The 13338-nt window shown below is 40.0% G+C and overlaps 1 pseudogene; it reads right to left on the bottom strand.

Annotated features, from left to right (window-relative positions):
* Positions 1–384: 384 nt before the first annotated feature.
* On the bottom strand, positions 385–1403 carry LOC124503887 (transcription elongation factor A protein 3-like; annotated as a pseudogene).
* Positions 1404–13338: the final 11935 nt, after the last annotated feature.

The raw sequence follows: 13338 nt of genomic DNA on the forward strand, positions 1-13338 counted from the left end.
CAATCTAATAAATTAAACATACACATACAAACAAATAGTATGGAGGTTCCCCAAAATATTAAAAATTAAATTTAGTTACCATACTACTGGGTATTTTCTCAAAGAAAATGAAAACACTAATTTGAAAAGATATATGCATCTCTATGTTTATTGCAGCAACAGTTACAATAGCAAAGATATGGAAGCAACCCATGTGCCCATTGACAAATGAATGGATAAAGAAGACGTGGTATATAAATACAATGGAATATTATTCAGCCATAAAAAGGATAATATCTTGCCATTTGCAATGGCATAGAGAGATCTATAGGTATAATGCTAAGTGAAATACTTTCTGTTTGTTCTTCCTCATCTTGTTCAGTGAAATTGTGGCTGGCAGTTCCATCAGAAACTCCAGTGACTGCCGTATTCATTACATAAGACAAAGGTATTCATGGGCTCAGCACTGCATGTCTGCACCTAGTTCTTCCATCTACTGCACTGGAAGAGGTCAGTGGTGGTGCCACCAATCTTGGCCATTTGATGCTCACAGGTAACCTTCTGGGTCATGGAATTTCTCAATTCTCTCAGCTCATCACTGGCCATTTCCTCTGTCATCATCCTGGCAATAAGCACAACAGAGATGGCCCCACTGAGAACATTATTCCTCAGACTGGATTCCTGGAGTCCACAAGTTTGCTTATTTGTCTGTGAACTTGGTTCCAGTACTTCATGTCAGTGCTCTTGAGCTCCTAATAGATATGATCTTCAATTTCTGATGACTTCTTGTCACAGTTGGCTCCATAGTCCTTGCAATTGTCATCAGCCTTCAGGGCTGCTGAGGGCATTTCCACACACTTATCCTGCACAGAGTACCTTATGGGATAGTAGGGTGCCAGGAGATAGATGGAGGGGGCAAAAGTAAGGATTGAGGTGCTGCTGGGTGTTTTTGGAGTCTCTGCTTTTGATTTGCTGCTGTTTGATCTTTCCATCGATGGCCTTTTTGTAGAGGAGTTGGCTGAAGACTTGGAGTCCACAGAGTCTCTCCTGTCTTTGGGCTCTTGTCCTTGTTTTTTTCCTTGGTGGAAAAAGTCCTGCCTCTGGTTTCTGATGGGAACAGTCAAGTCCTTTTTCTTTCTTTGCTTTGTCTCTTTCTTCTCCTTTTTCTTCTTTGGGAGGTCCAGGGGAGTTCAATAGCTCCAGTTTCTGATGAGGACTCTGACCAAGGACACCACCTTTTTGTCTTAGCAGTGCTTGTGGACCCCATTAGCAGCAATTCCAATCCTGGTTGTCTGGAATAGGTAGATGGACATCTGACAGCAGTTCAGTTCTTCAGAAGGTCAAGGACCCCTTCTGTGTTCTTTATGGCCACAACCTTCTCCAAGCTTTCTGGCAATACTCAGCAGTTCCTCTTCCTGGCCCATGTTATCACACAAAACCTGGCAGGGCATGCTAAAATAAAGAGAATTAAGAGTACACTTATCTTGATGAGCACCGAGTAATGTATACAGCTGTTGAATCTTTATATTATATACCTGAGACTAATAAAATGCTGGATGTTAGTTATACTTGAATAATTTTTTTTAATTCCTCATTTTTAATAATTATACTGTGAGTAACAATGTGTATGCTTTGGCTCTTGAGAACATATACAGAAATATGTAGAGGTAAATCACACAATAATTCCATCCTTCTCTCATGCGGGTCAGAAGAATAACATTAAATATGCATACAGAAAATGATGGTGTGGCAAATGTAAACAATTGGTGAATCAGGGTAAGGGGTTTTAAAGGAGTTCACCACCCTAAACCTGTAATTTTCTGTAAGTTTGAAATTTTGTCAAGGTTAAAATCTACAAAATAAAAAAGAATTGGGCTATCCAAATCTGGCAAGACCTTACCACGACTGGAGTGCCATGTGCAGCTATGTGCCTCCAAGGATTCTGGGTCCAAGCAAAGGTATGTGGAAACACACAGACTACATCCTCCATTCCATGGCTGCCTCACCTCTGATAAAGTGTTGTATCCTTGGCTAATTAAATAAGGACTTTAATCTAACACTCCTGTGTGTATGAGTATAAGTGAGAATGTGTGTGTGTATAAGACAGAGAGTGTGTGCATGTGTGGGTTGTGTGTTCTCATCCCCAAAATTCATGATGCATCTCAAATATGGCAGAAACAGACCCTGTGAGGTGTTATAGCCCATGGACTTCCTGGAAGCAGGGCCATAAGAGGACGAACACTTTAAATATTCTAATTATTCCTTAATAAAGTTGGAGAAAAATGGAAAAAATAAAAATGAAAGGGCCACAATGAAGACACTTCCCTTACCTGCCCCACACTCACAGTTCCATGTGCAGGGATTTGTCAGGTTCACACAAGGACCATATTAATGAGATCTGCATGATGTCTTTTTGTGTCATATCCATTAACAATTGATTTTAAGTAGTTTATTCAATCATGTGGCTTGAGTACTTCCCAATTAGTCTTCAGTGATGTCTTTATAAACACTTATGTCAAAACAATACTGAGCCAGACTACTCCCCAGACCCAGTCTCAGGACCCAGCCTGTGAAACCCTGGGGTCATGATGCTGGGTCCCTGCTGCCATAGTTGCTGCAGGTTGTAGCAGTGGCTTCAGTCCCTTTTTTGGGGGGAGCACAAAAGGGCAGCATGCCACTTCCACCCACAACTTGCTCCTCAGCCACTCTCTCCAAAAATTCCCAGTTGTTGATGAGGGGTGAGGCCATCTGATGCCATTCAAACATCTCTCTTTGAAAGTTTGGAATGACAATGGATAGAAAGATTGGGGCTGGACAGGGGGAATTTGACCCATGGGTGATGGGAGATATGGGTACATTCCTCTCCTGTCCCTCTTCAGAGTCAACAGTGCAGAGGCACAGAGGCTTCCTAAGGCCTCTCTGAACTTGCCAGCCACACCCAGAAATCAGCTGACATTGTTCTATTCACTCCCCCCTTTCCTGCCTAACCTCCCAATTTCCTCATTTCTCTGGATGGTACTCACAGTAAAAGGTGAGCACATGTTCTGTATATCTCAGGATCTGTTTGCTAGGGAGCCCAGGCTAAGATAAACCCTGTCAAGAATTGACTAAAAGCAATACCAGACTGGGAGGATGAACTTATACAGAGGGTCACCATCACAGGCAGAGGAAATGAGCAATAAGGTGTTTAACTAAGCACTTCTGCCTGGGTGTGGCAAGTGTGCTTCTCTTAAACCACAAAGCAGGGGGCTGTGACTGCCCACCAAACACATCTCTGGCCTCCTACTTTCTTTAATGTTATAAAAATGGCAGGTGCTGTGCAGATGCAAGTGTCATTATGAGAATAACCCATGAGCCTCCAAGCTTCCAAAACATGTGGTTTGCTGCTATGAATTCTGGCCCATGCAAATTCAGGGCCTGGCAAAGAAGTCATCCAAAACCCTCAGAAAAAAGGGAGTAGGCTTAAAGAGGATTTTATGAGATAGAATTTAAATCAATCATTTGAATGTTAAATCCTAAAATTACAGAGAACTCAAGTTATTTTTATTGTGCCTTGGGAGCTGAATATTTTGACATATTAATCAGTTCTCCAAAATGGCATTTACATCAAAATTTTGGTTGCTTTTGATGGGTCTCTGTCCCTATTGTTACAGTATAATCTCAGGTGAGTTGGGTGAGGCAAGGATGCCTCTGGTGATTTGTGACTCATGCACCATCTACCCCTGAATGGGAAATATCATCAATTCCCTAGAGAACTTTCTTAGAAAAGTTTCCAAGAAGTCTGCTTGTTTACACCTTGGGAATGGCAGTTAGATACAACTATTCCCCACAGGCCTATGAAACAGAGGTTCTTGTGACTGCTGGAGGGGTGTGGCCTCATATAATTGGGAAATGGCCCCAGGAGCTTTGACCTTGGCAGAGCTGGACATGTTGCTGCTAGTTTCTGCCTCAGTACACATTGCTAGTGGAAATGAAGGTCGTGGCTGCTGGGCTGGCATCATCTGCTCTGTGCTGCTCTCCAGTCACAAGCTGGTATGTCTCAGAAGTCAGCCAGCCCACCACTATATGCCATCAGCCACAAGAAAAGCTGGAAAAGAAACCATGGGTTGTTTTGAGAAGGATCAATAAATCATGGCTCTCTGTTTCATACTCAAGTTCAGAACCAACAGAGACATACTAATTATCAATTTCAAAGCTAATTGAGATATATCAAATGCAAGTGGAATCATACCAACTCATCCAAGTCATCAGAAACCTTCGGGTGCCTGGATGGCTCAGTCGCCCTTCGGCTCAGGTCATGATCTCACATCTCATGAGTTCAAGCCTGGTATCAGGCTCTGTGCTGACAGCTCAGGCCTGGAGCCTGCTTTGGATTCTGTGTCTCCCTCTCTCTCTGATCCTCCCCCACTTGCACATGGTCTCTCTCTCTCTCTCAAAAATAAATAAATATTAAAAAATATTTTAAAAAAGAAACCAAATGTCTGCTTTATAAACAAAGCAGCTAACCCTGGACAATGTAGCAAGGTGCATGGAAGCAGGGGCTTCCCAATTCTGTACCCTCGAAGAGGCACTTCACCCACCAGTGACAGGAAGCCCTGACCATGAAACCCTCAGCCTGGGGCAGGGTATCTAGAGATCATTAGATGCTCCTCGCAGGAAAGCATTTCCCTAAATCAAAGACAGGAAGGGGCCAAACCACACATGCCTTATTCCCAAGGAGAAAGGAGGAAATGAGTAGGGAGAGGCCAGGAGTGCCCCTTTCATGGAAGAAATGTCAGGAGTAAGGAGCAAAGCCATCTATCCATTACCAAAAGTTCTCATTGTAAAGGACACCCTGCCTCATATAACTTAAACTCCATCATTCTCTGTAGCCTAGAGTGAAATGTTCTGAGGTGTTTCCTTTAGGAATGCATGTTTATATAGTGAAATGACAGAGTGTATGCAGTTAACTTAAACAAGTCCAACTAACAAACTCCCCACCCAAGAGAGGGCAATGCGAGAGCAATTTCAATAGTACAGGCCATTGTACACTTGAGAGATGGAGATGCAAGACTCATCATCCATACAGCATGTGCACTATACAGTTTCAGAGATAGTTCTTGGTATAGAGCATAGGGTATTTTTATTCTGTATAACTGGGTGCATTACCAGCTCCTCCAACACCCACTCTGGTATGGCTGAGAGAGGTTCTACATCACAGGACCAGCTCCTGGGGACAGCAGGTCACCCATTTCCCCTCAATAATGGAGCTTGTGAATGTGATGACGATCCTCAGGGCTGCCATCACCATCACTAACATGTCCTTGGAGAAGGCAAAGATGATGGTATGCTTTCATGGAACAGGGACATCACAGGTACCTGGCTTTGGTGGAAATACCCTGAAGAAATACACAGTGCACCTGTCTTAGGCTGGGTTTCCTCAGAAACAGAACTGAGACAGCTTTTGAGTGCAAGAGTTTTGTTTGGGAGGTATCTCCAGGACACACCAGGAGTGGAATAGGGTGGCAAGATGGGGAAGTCTCTCTCAAAAGGCATGTATAGCCTGCCTCATGGGTGTATGTGGCAGACTTCAGTGTACAGAGGCACCCCTACACAACAGTGCACTAACAGTCAGAACGTGAGTAATGCAGTGGTCAGGGGAGGGGATCTGGGTGAGAACTCACACATCTGCATCAGTCACCTAGTGCTTCTTTGCACACATTCTCCTGGGAAGGCTAGGCACTGTACCAATCACCTCCTGGACAAAGCTGCCACTCTCCACCACCCTCACAATGGCTAAGGGCAGGACCTGCATCCAAACACATCAGAGTCACATTATTCTCCTTCACGTTCCTTTTACCAGCCTCCTGGAGTCCCATCCTCCTATGGAGAGCCACTGTTTTCTGCCCTGAACTCTCAGCTGCTTATCTTCTCACACTCATGACCACTAGAATAGTATGACCAAAGTCATTAACACTTAAAGCCATGTAGGTATCTGCATGTTCTGTTGCTTCGTCTGGAATGCTCTTCCTCTAAATGCCTTCATTGCTCCCTCCTCCAACGCTCCTTCTCCATCATCACTTCCTAGACTTTTCTTTATTTATTCTCAGCACCTAACATCCTCTATGTTTCACTGATTTGTCTTCTCTATAGACCTTCTCTTTTTTCATTGGAATGAAGCTCTTCATGGATGGGATTGTTGTCCATTTATCCTACCATTTTGCCTCTAAGAAAATTTCCTTGCACATAGGAGCTAGCCAATATATATTTGTAGAATAAATGGATAAATTATATATAAATGAAAGAGTGTCAGGTGTGAGGCCAATGTTACTTATCCAGGTGACTCTCAAAGGTGTTGGAAGAACAATCATCATCTGAACTCCAGCTTCCCCCTTCGTCATCAAGGAAGTCAGGCAAAGCCATAGTTCTACAAACTGTATTCCAAGTGCCCTGAGGTTTTATGGACTTCCACTGCATGGAGGTGGAGGGGCAAACAGAGTCTGGATAGTATGCACTCAATCCTTCACATGTTAAAAAGAAAACAAAGGAGGAGAGATGTGACTGGAATCTACTGAATATCCTGTGTACATTGAGGCGTTTTATATACATCTCATTTAATCCCCACAACAACCCTATGGCTCAAGGACAATTACTATCCCCATTTGGTCATGAGAACTGAGGCTTCAAAAGACTTGCTTACCAAATGCAGGAAGACAGCTTTGCAGTCGCTCCTCTTCAATACCAAGACCAATGTCTGTAACCAACAGGAACCTCCGTGTCCTACAGCTCTTGACTGACCTGAGGGGCCATTCCTACCGGGGACTCTGCTCTGGGGTCAGTTTTTGTCCTGCCTCAGACAGATTGCAGCATCTGTGATCTCAGCCTAGGGGAATAAATGGGTATCTCCCTTTACTATGCCTATGCAAGGAGAGCAGTGTGCACTCATCCAGCTCTAAGCAAGACGCCTATATGGCACGCCAGCCATGCAAGATGTCTGGGCACATACTATTATGGTTTCTCCATTCAGCTACTGCTGGATAAAATCCTCACTTTAAGACACCAGAGAGGCCATCAGAAACAGATGCACAGCTTCCATTTCAATAAAGGGAAAGATATGAGAAAGAGTAATTTATGTGTCACTTTTGATTTTGGGCTTAAGGGACTGAATTGCTTTAGGGGCTATACCAAACCACAGGCTCCTTGGATACAGTTGTTTATGTTGGCATTCTTGTAATAAATAATGTAGCTCAGCCAGGCAAGCTAGCTTGGAACTACCACTCCCATCCTTCACTGCAAAAAAATATTTGGAAAGGTCTAGATTCTCTGTGGTGGCTGCTGAGCCCTAGCCCAGCCTGGCTGCAGGCTGTGTTTTCAGCTGTGACACTTTCCATCCAAAGTCCTTTGTTCTGTCCCCATGTTTCCTTGGCCCTGCTACCTTGTGACTTCTCATTCGAGGCCCTCCACCAGGGGTGCTCTTTCCGCTCCCAGCTCTCACTGTACCTTTTCCAGTTACTAATACAGCACAGTAAACCAACCCAAAGTTAATGATGTGAAACACTGTTTCATTACGCTCACAGACTCTGTGGGTTGGGACTTCAGAAAGAACATAACAAGGACAATTGTCTCTGTCCTACAATGTCTGGGTCTTCAAGTTCAGGAGTCAGAGGGATGCAGGTGTTGCACATCTGATTCTGACAGGCATGCACAACAGAGACAAGGCAGGCCACTGGCAATGTTTGTTATGATTTAGTCCTCAAACCTACATTATAGACAATGTCCTTACATGAACAAGACATGAAAAGTTTGAAAAACAATGTCATATCCACAGATTATAAAGCAATTGTCTGTGGTATAGTGTATCAGCCCGAATGCTGGGGTTGCAAGCAAAAGAAATCCATCCTGCCTTGACAGAATTCACTGAGAGATGGCTCAAAATGATGGGTAGAAAGATCCTGAACTCACATCCTCCCACAGACACAACAAATTCACAACTGTATATGGAATAATTTCCTCTGAAAACTAGATGTTCCACAACAAAGAATAAAAATGAAACATTGACATGGATAGGAGAGGCAGAGACAAATGCTTGTTTAAAAAAGAAACCCACTTCAGATGCAGTAATCCACAATCAGGAGGCATCTCCAAAATACAGAACTATCTCTGGAGAAGCAAGGAGTCTGTGCTCCACATCAGGCATGCCAACCCCTAGATCCTTCACAACAGAGGAAAGCCTCCAGCATGCCTGGCTTTGGAAACCAACAGAGATTACATCCAGGAAAATCATGGAACTATAGTGAATGGAGAACCCACACTTAAAGGGCTCTGACACAGACTCATTTGCTCCTGGACCCAGCACAAAAGTACATTTGAAAAGCATCTAGGTCATATGTGAAGGCAACTTACTTACTAATTTTACAACATCTACCAGAAAGGCAAGAACTTGTAGTGACTCTCTCCAGGGATACAAATAATGGCTGGCATTGTTTTTCTGATCTCATTCTAACTTGATAATACAGTGCTGGTGGATGCCATTTTGGAACTCTCCCTCAAACCTGTTAGCACTGGAGGGCACACCCCACTGAAAACCCAACCCACCTCCATTCCACAGCCATTCATCACAACCAGGCTGGGTGAGAGTCCTACTCAACCTGTGCTTCTGCCACTACAATAAGCAGGCTTGTGCAGACACACAGGGGATGCCCCTTGAGCACCTGGCGATAGTGGCCAGGGGCTATAGTGCTTCTGAGCCCCATGGAACATCTCCTACACAGGGAAACTCCTTCGTGATAGGGAAAGGCAACTAATTTCCTGAACACATAGAAACAAATACAGAGAGTTGGGCAAAATGAGGAGACAGAGGAATATGTTCCAAACAAAAGGATAAGACAAAACCTCAAAAAAAGACCTTAATGAAACAGAAATAAGTAATGGTCAAAAAAAGATACTCACAAGACTCAGGAAAAGAATAGATGAACACAATGAGAACTTCAATTAAAAAAAAAAGAAAATATAAGGAAAGACCAAAAGAAGGTAGCTAACACAATAACCAAACTGAAAAAAAATACACTGGAGTTAGTCAACAGCAGACTAGATAAAACAGCTCTCTCTTCCAGAGAGCTGGAAAACAAAACAATGGAACTCAACCAGACAGGGCAGTAAAAAGAAAAAAATAATTTTAAAAACTGAAGATAGCTAAGAGACAACATCAAGCAAAATAACATTCACATTATAGGGGTCCAGAAGGAGGAGAGAGAAAAAAAAAAAACAGAAAATGGGTATTAAGGAGGTCACCTGTTGGGATGAGCACTGGGTATTGTATGGAAACCAATTTGACAATAAATTTCATATTAAAAAATATTTAAAGAAACATATTTGGAGAAATTATGACCGAAAACTTCCCTAATCTGGGGAAACAAACAGACATCTAGGTCTGGGTAGCCCAACAGTTCCAAAAAAGATGAACCCAAAGAGATCCACACCAAGACACATTATAATTAAAATAGTAAAGTTAAGGATAAATAAAGAATCTTAAGCAGTAAGAGAAAAACTACTTGCTAAATACAAGGGAAACCCCATAAGGCTATCAGCAGATTTTTTTAAGCTAAAGCTTTGCAAGGAAAAGGGAGTGGTATGACATATTCAAAGTGCTGAAAGAAAAATACTTCCAAACAATAATTCTCTACCCAGCAAAGTTATTATTCAGGATTGAATCAGACACTAAGAATTTCCAAAAAGCAAAATCTAAAGGAGTTCACCACTAAACTGGCATGACTACATAACTACAAGAGTACATAACTACAACATAACTACAAAAAATGTTAAAGGGACATCTTTAAGCTAAAAAGAAATGGCATTAAGTAATAACAAGATATATGAAAGTAAAAATCTCACTGGAAAAAGTAAATATAGAGCAAAGATAGTGGATCAATTATATATAAAGCAAGTATGAAGGCTAAAAGACAAAAGTAGTAAAATTAACTAAAACTACAATAATTAGTTAAGGGATGCATAAAATTAAAAAGTGTAAAATGTGACATCAAAAATATAAAATGTGGGAGGATGCAAAAATGTAAAGTTTTGGAATGTGTTTAAATTTAGGTTGCTATCAACTTAAAATGGGCCATTATATACACAGGACGTTATATGCAAACCTCACAGTGACTATAAAACAAAAATGTGTAGTACATACACAAAATAAAATGAGAGAGAAATCTAAACCACCGTGAAAGAAACCACAAAGGAAGAGAGAAAAAGAAGAAAGGAAGAGAGAAGAACTACAAAAATAGCCAAAAAATTTTAACAAAATGACAATAATTACATACCTGTCAGTAATTACTTTAAATGCAAATGGACTAAATTTTCCCAAATAAAGACCACATACAGCAGCTGAATAGATTAAAAAATAATAATAATAAAGAACAAAACCCATCTATATGCTGCCTACAAGAGACTCCCTTCAGAAATAAGCACATAAAAGATTGAAAATGAAGGGATGAAGAAAGAAATTCCATGGAAATGAAATCAAAAGTAAAGTTGGTGTAGCTATATTCATATCATACAAAATAGATTTTCAAACAAAGACTGTGATAAAAGACAAAGAAGGGCATTACACAATGATAAAGAGGTCAATCCATCAAGAAAACAGAGCATTTTAAATGTATATGCACTCAACATAGAAGCACCAAAATATATAAAGCAAATATTAACAGAGCTAAAGGGAGAAATTGACAGCAATATGATAACAATAAGGGCTTTAACACCCCACTTACATTATTGGATAGATTATCTAACAGAAAATTAATAAAGATCCATCAGCCTTAAACTAATTACTGGACCAGATAGACTTAACAGACATATTCAGATCATCCCACCCAAAATCAGCAGAATACATATTCTTTTCAAGGGCACAAGGAACATTCTCCAGGATAGATCACATAGCAGGTCACAAAACAAGTCTCAATAATTCAATATTATAATCATATCAAGCACCTTTTATGACCACAATGGTATAAAATTAGTAATCAATCATAAGAAAACTGGAAATACCACAAAAACATAGAGATTAAACAGCATACTACTGAACAACCAACAAGCCATCAAAGAAATCAAGAGAAGTCAAAAGACACCTAGAGACAAATGAAAACAGAAATACAACATACCAAAATCTAAAAGATGCAGCAAAAGGAATTCTAAAAGGGAAGTTCATAGAAACACAGGCCTACCTCAAGAAACAAGAAAAAATCTCAAGTAAACAATATAACCTTACACCTAGTGAAAGTAGAAAAGGAACAACTGAATTCTAAGGGGAGTAGAAAGAAGGAACTAATAATGATCAGAGTGGAAATAAATGACATGGAGGCTGAAAAGACAATTGAAACATCAATGAAACTAGGAGCTGGTTCTTTGAAAAGATAAGCAAAATTGACAAACCTTTAGCTAGACTCACCAGGAGAAAAACAGAGAGGGCTCAAATAAAGAAAATCAGAAATGAAAAAGAAATTACAACTAATACCACAGAAATATAAAGAAACTACTGGAACAATTATACACCAACAAATTAGACAACCTGGAAAAAATAGATAAATTCCTAGAAACACACAATCTTCCAAAATTGAATCACAAAGAATCCTGAGTCAGTAATCAAAAACCTCCCCAAAAACAAAAATTCCAGGACCAGATGGCTTCATTAGTGAATTCTACTAAGCATACAAACATTCAAAGATTTAATATCTATCTTTCAAAAAACTGAAGATGTTGGAATGCTTCCAAAGTCATTTTACAAGGCAGGCATTATCCTGATACCAAAACCAGACAAGGACAGCAGAATAGACTAGACTAGACTAGACTAGACTAGACTAGAGGTAGAAGGGAGGGGAAGGGAGGAGAGAGGAGAGATGTAGGAGGGAAAGGGGAAGGGAGTAGGGGAGAAGAGGGGAGGGAGGAGGGAAGGGGAGCGGGGAGGAGGGGAGGAGGGCAGGGAGGGGAGAGAAGAGAAAGAAGAGAAGAGATGGGAAGAGAAGGGAAAGGAAGGGAACAGAGAAAGAAGAGAAGAGAAGAGAAGAGAAGAGAAGAGAAGAGGGAAATTTTTTGAAAAGAAAATATAGGCTAATATCCTTGATGAACATGGATGCAAAAACTCTCAACAAAATATTGGCAAACTAAATTCAATAGTACATTAAAAGGGTCATACACCATGATCAAGTGGGATTTATTCCAGGGATGCAAAATGGTTTAACATCCACAAATCTGTCAACATGATACACCACATTAACAAAATGAAAGATAAAAATCATATTATTATTCCAATAGATGCATAAAAAGTATTTAATAAAATACTTCAAAATCCATTTATGAAATAAACTCTCAACAAAGTGAGTATGAATGGAATTACCTCAACATAATAAAGATTATATATGACAAACCCACAGCTAACAATATACTCAGTGGTGAAAACCTGAAAGCTTTTCTTTAAGTTCAGGAACAAGGCAAGGATGCCTACTCTCACTGCTTCTATTTAACATTATACTGGAAGTTCTACTCACAGCAATAAGGCAAGAAAAAAATAAATAAATAAAAGGCATCCAAAACAGAAAAGAAGTAAAACTGCAACTATTTGCAAATGACATGATACTACTATAGAAAATCCTATAGTCTCCACCAAAAAATGTGTTATAACTAATAAACTCAGAAAAAAATCAGCATACATAAATCTGTGGTATTTCTATATACTAATAACTATAAGAAAGAGAAATTAAGAAAGCAATTTATAATTACATCAAAAAGAATAAAAGACCTAGGAATTAATTTAACTAAGGAGGTGAAAGACAGACTTATACCTGAAAATTATAAAACTCTGATGAAAGAAACTTAAGAAGCCATAAATAAACAGAGAAATATTCTGTGACCATGGATTGGAAGAATTAATATTATTAATGTCCATAATACCCAAATCAATTTACAGATTCAATGCAACCCCTATCAAAATTCCAATAGCATCTTTCACAGAACTAGAACAAATAATTCTAAAATTTGTATGAAACCATAAAAGATCTTGAATTGCCAAAGCAATCTGAAGAAAGAAGAACAAAGCTGGAGGTATCATACTGCCTGATTTCAAACTTTATTGCAAAGCTATAGTTATCAAAACAGTATGGTATTGGCATAAAACAGACATGCAGATCAATAGAATGGAATAGAGAGCTCAGAAATAAACCTACACATATATGGACAATTAATTTATGACAAAGGAGCCAAGAACACACAATGGAGAAAGGACAGTCTTTTCAATAAGTGGTATTGGGAAAATTGGACAGCTATATGCAAAAGAATGAAACTGGACTATTATTTTATACCATATACAAAAATTAACCCAAACTGGAC

Source organism: Lynx rufus, unplaced genomic scaffold (assembly GCF_022079265.1).
Source record: "Lynx rufus isolate CCGP_SWC_20201006 ecotype Redwood Valley unplaced genomic scaffold, mLynRuf1.p SCAF_8, whole genome shotgun sequence".
NCBI lineage: Eukaryota > Metazoa > Chordata > Mammalia > Carnivora > Felidae > Lynx > Lynx rufus.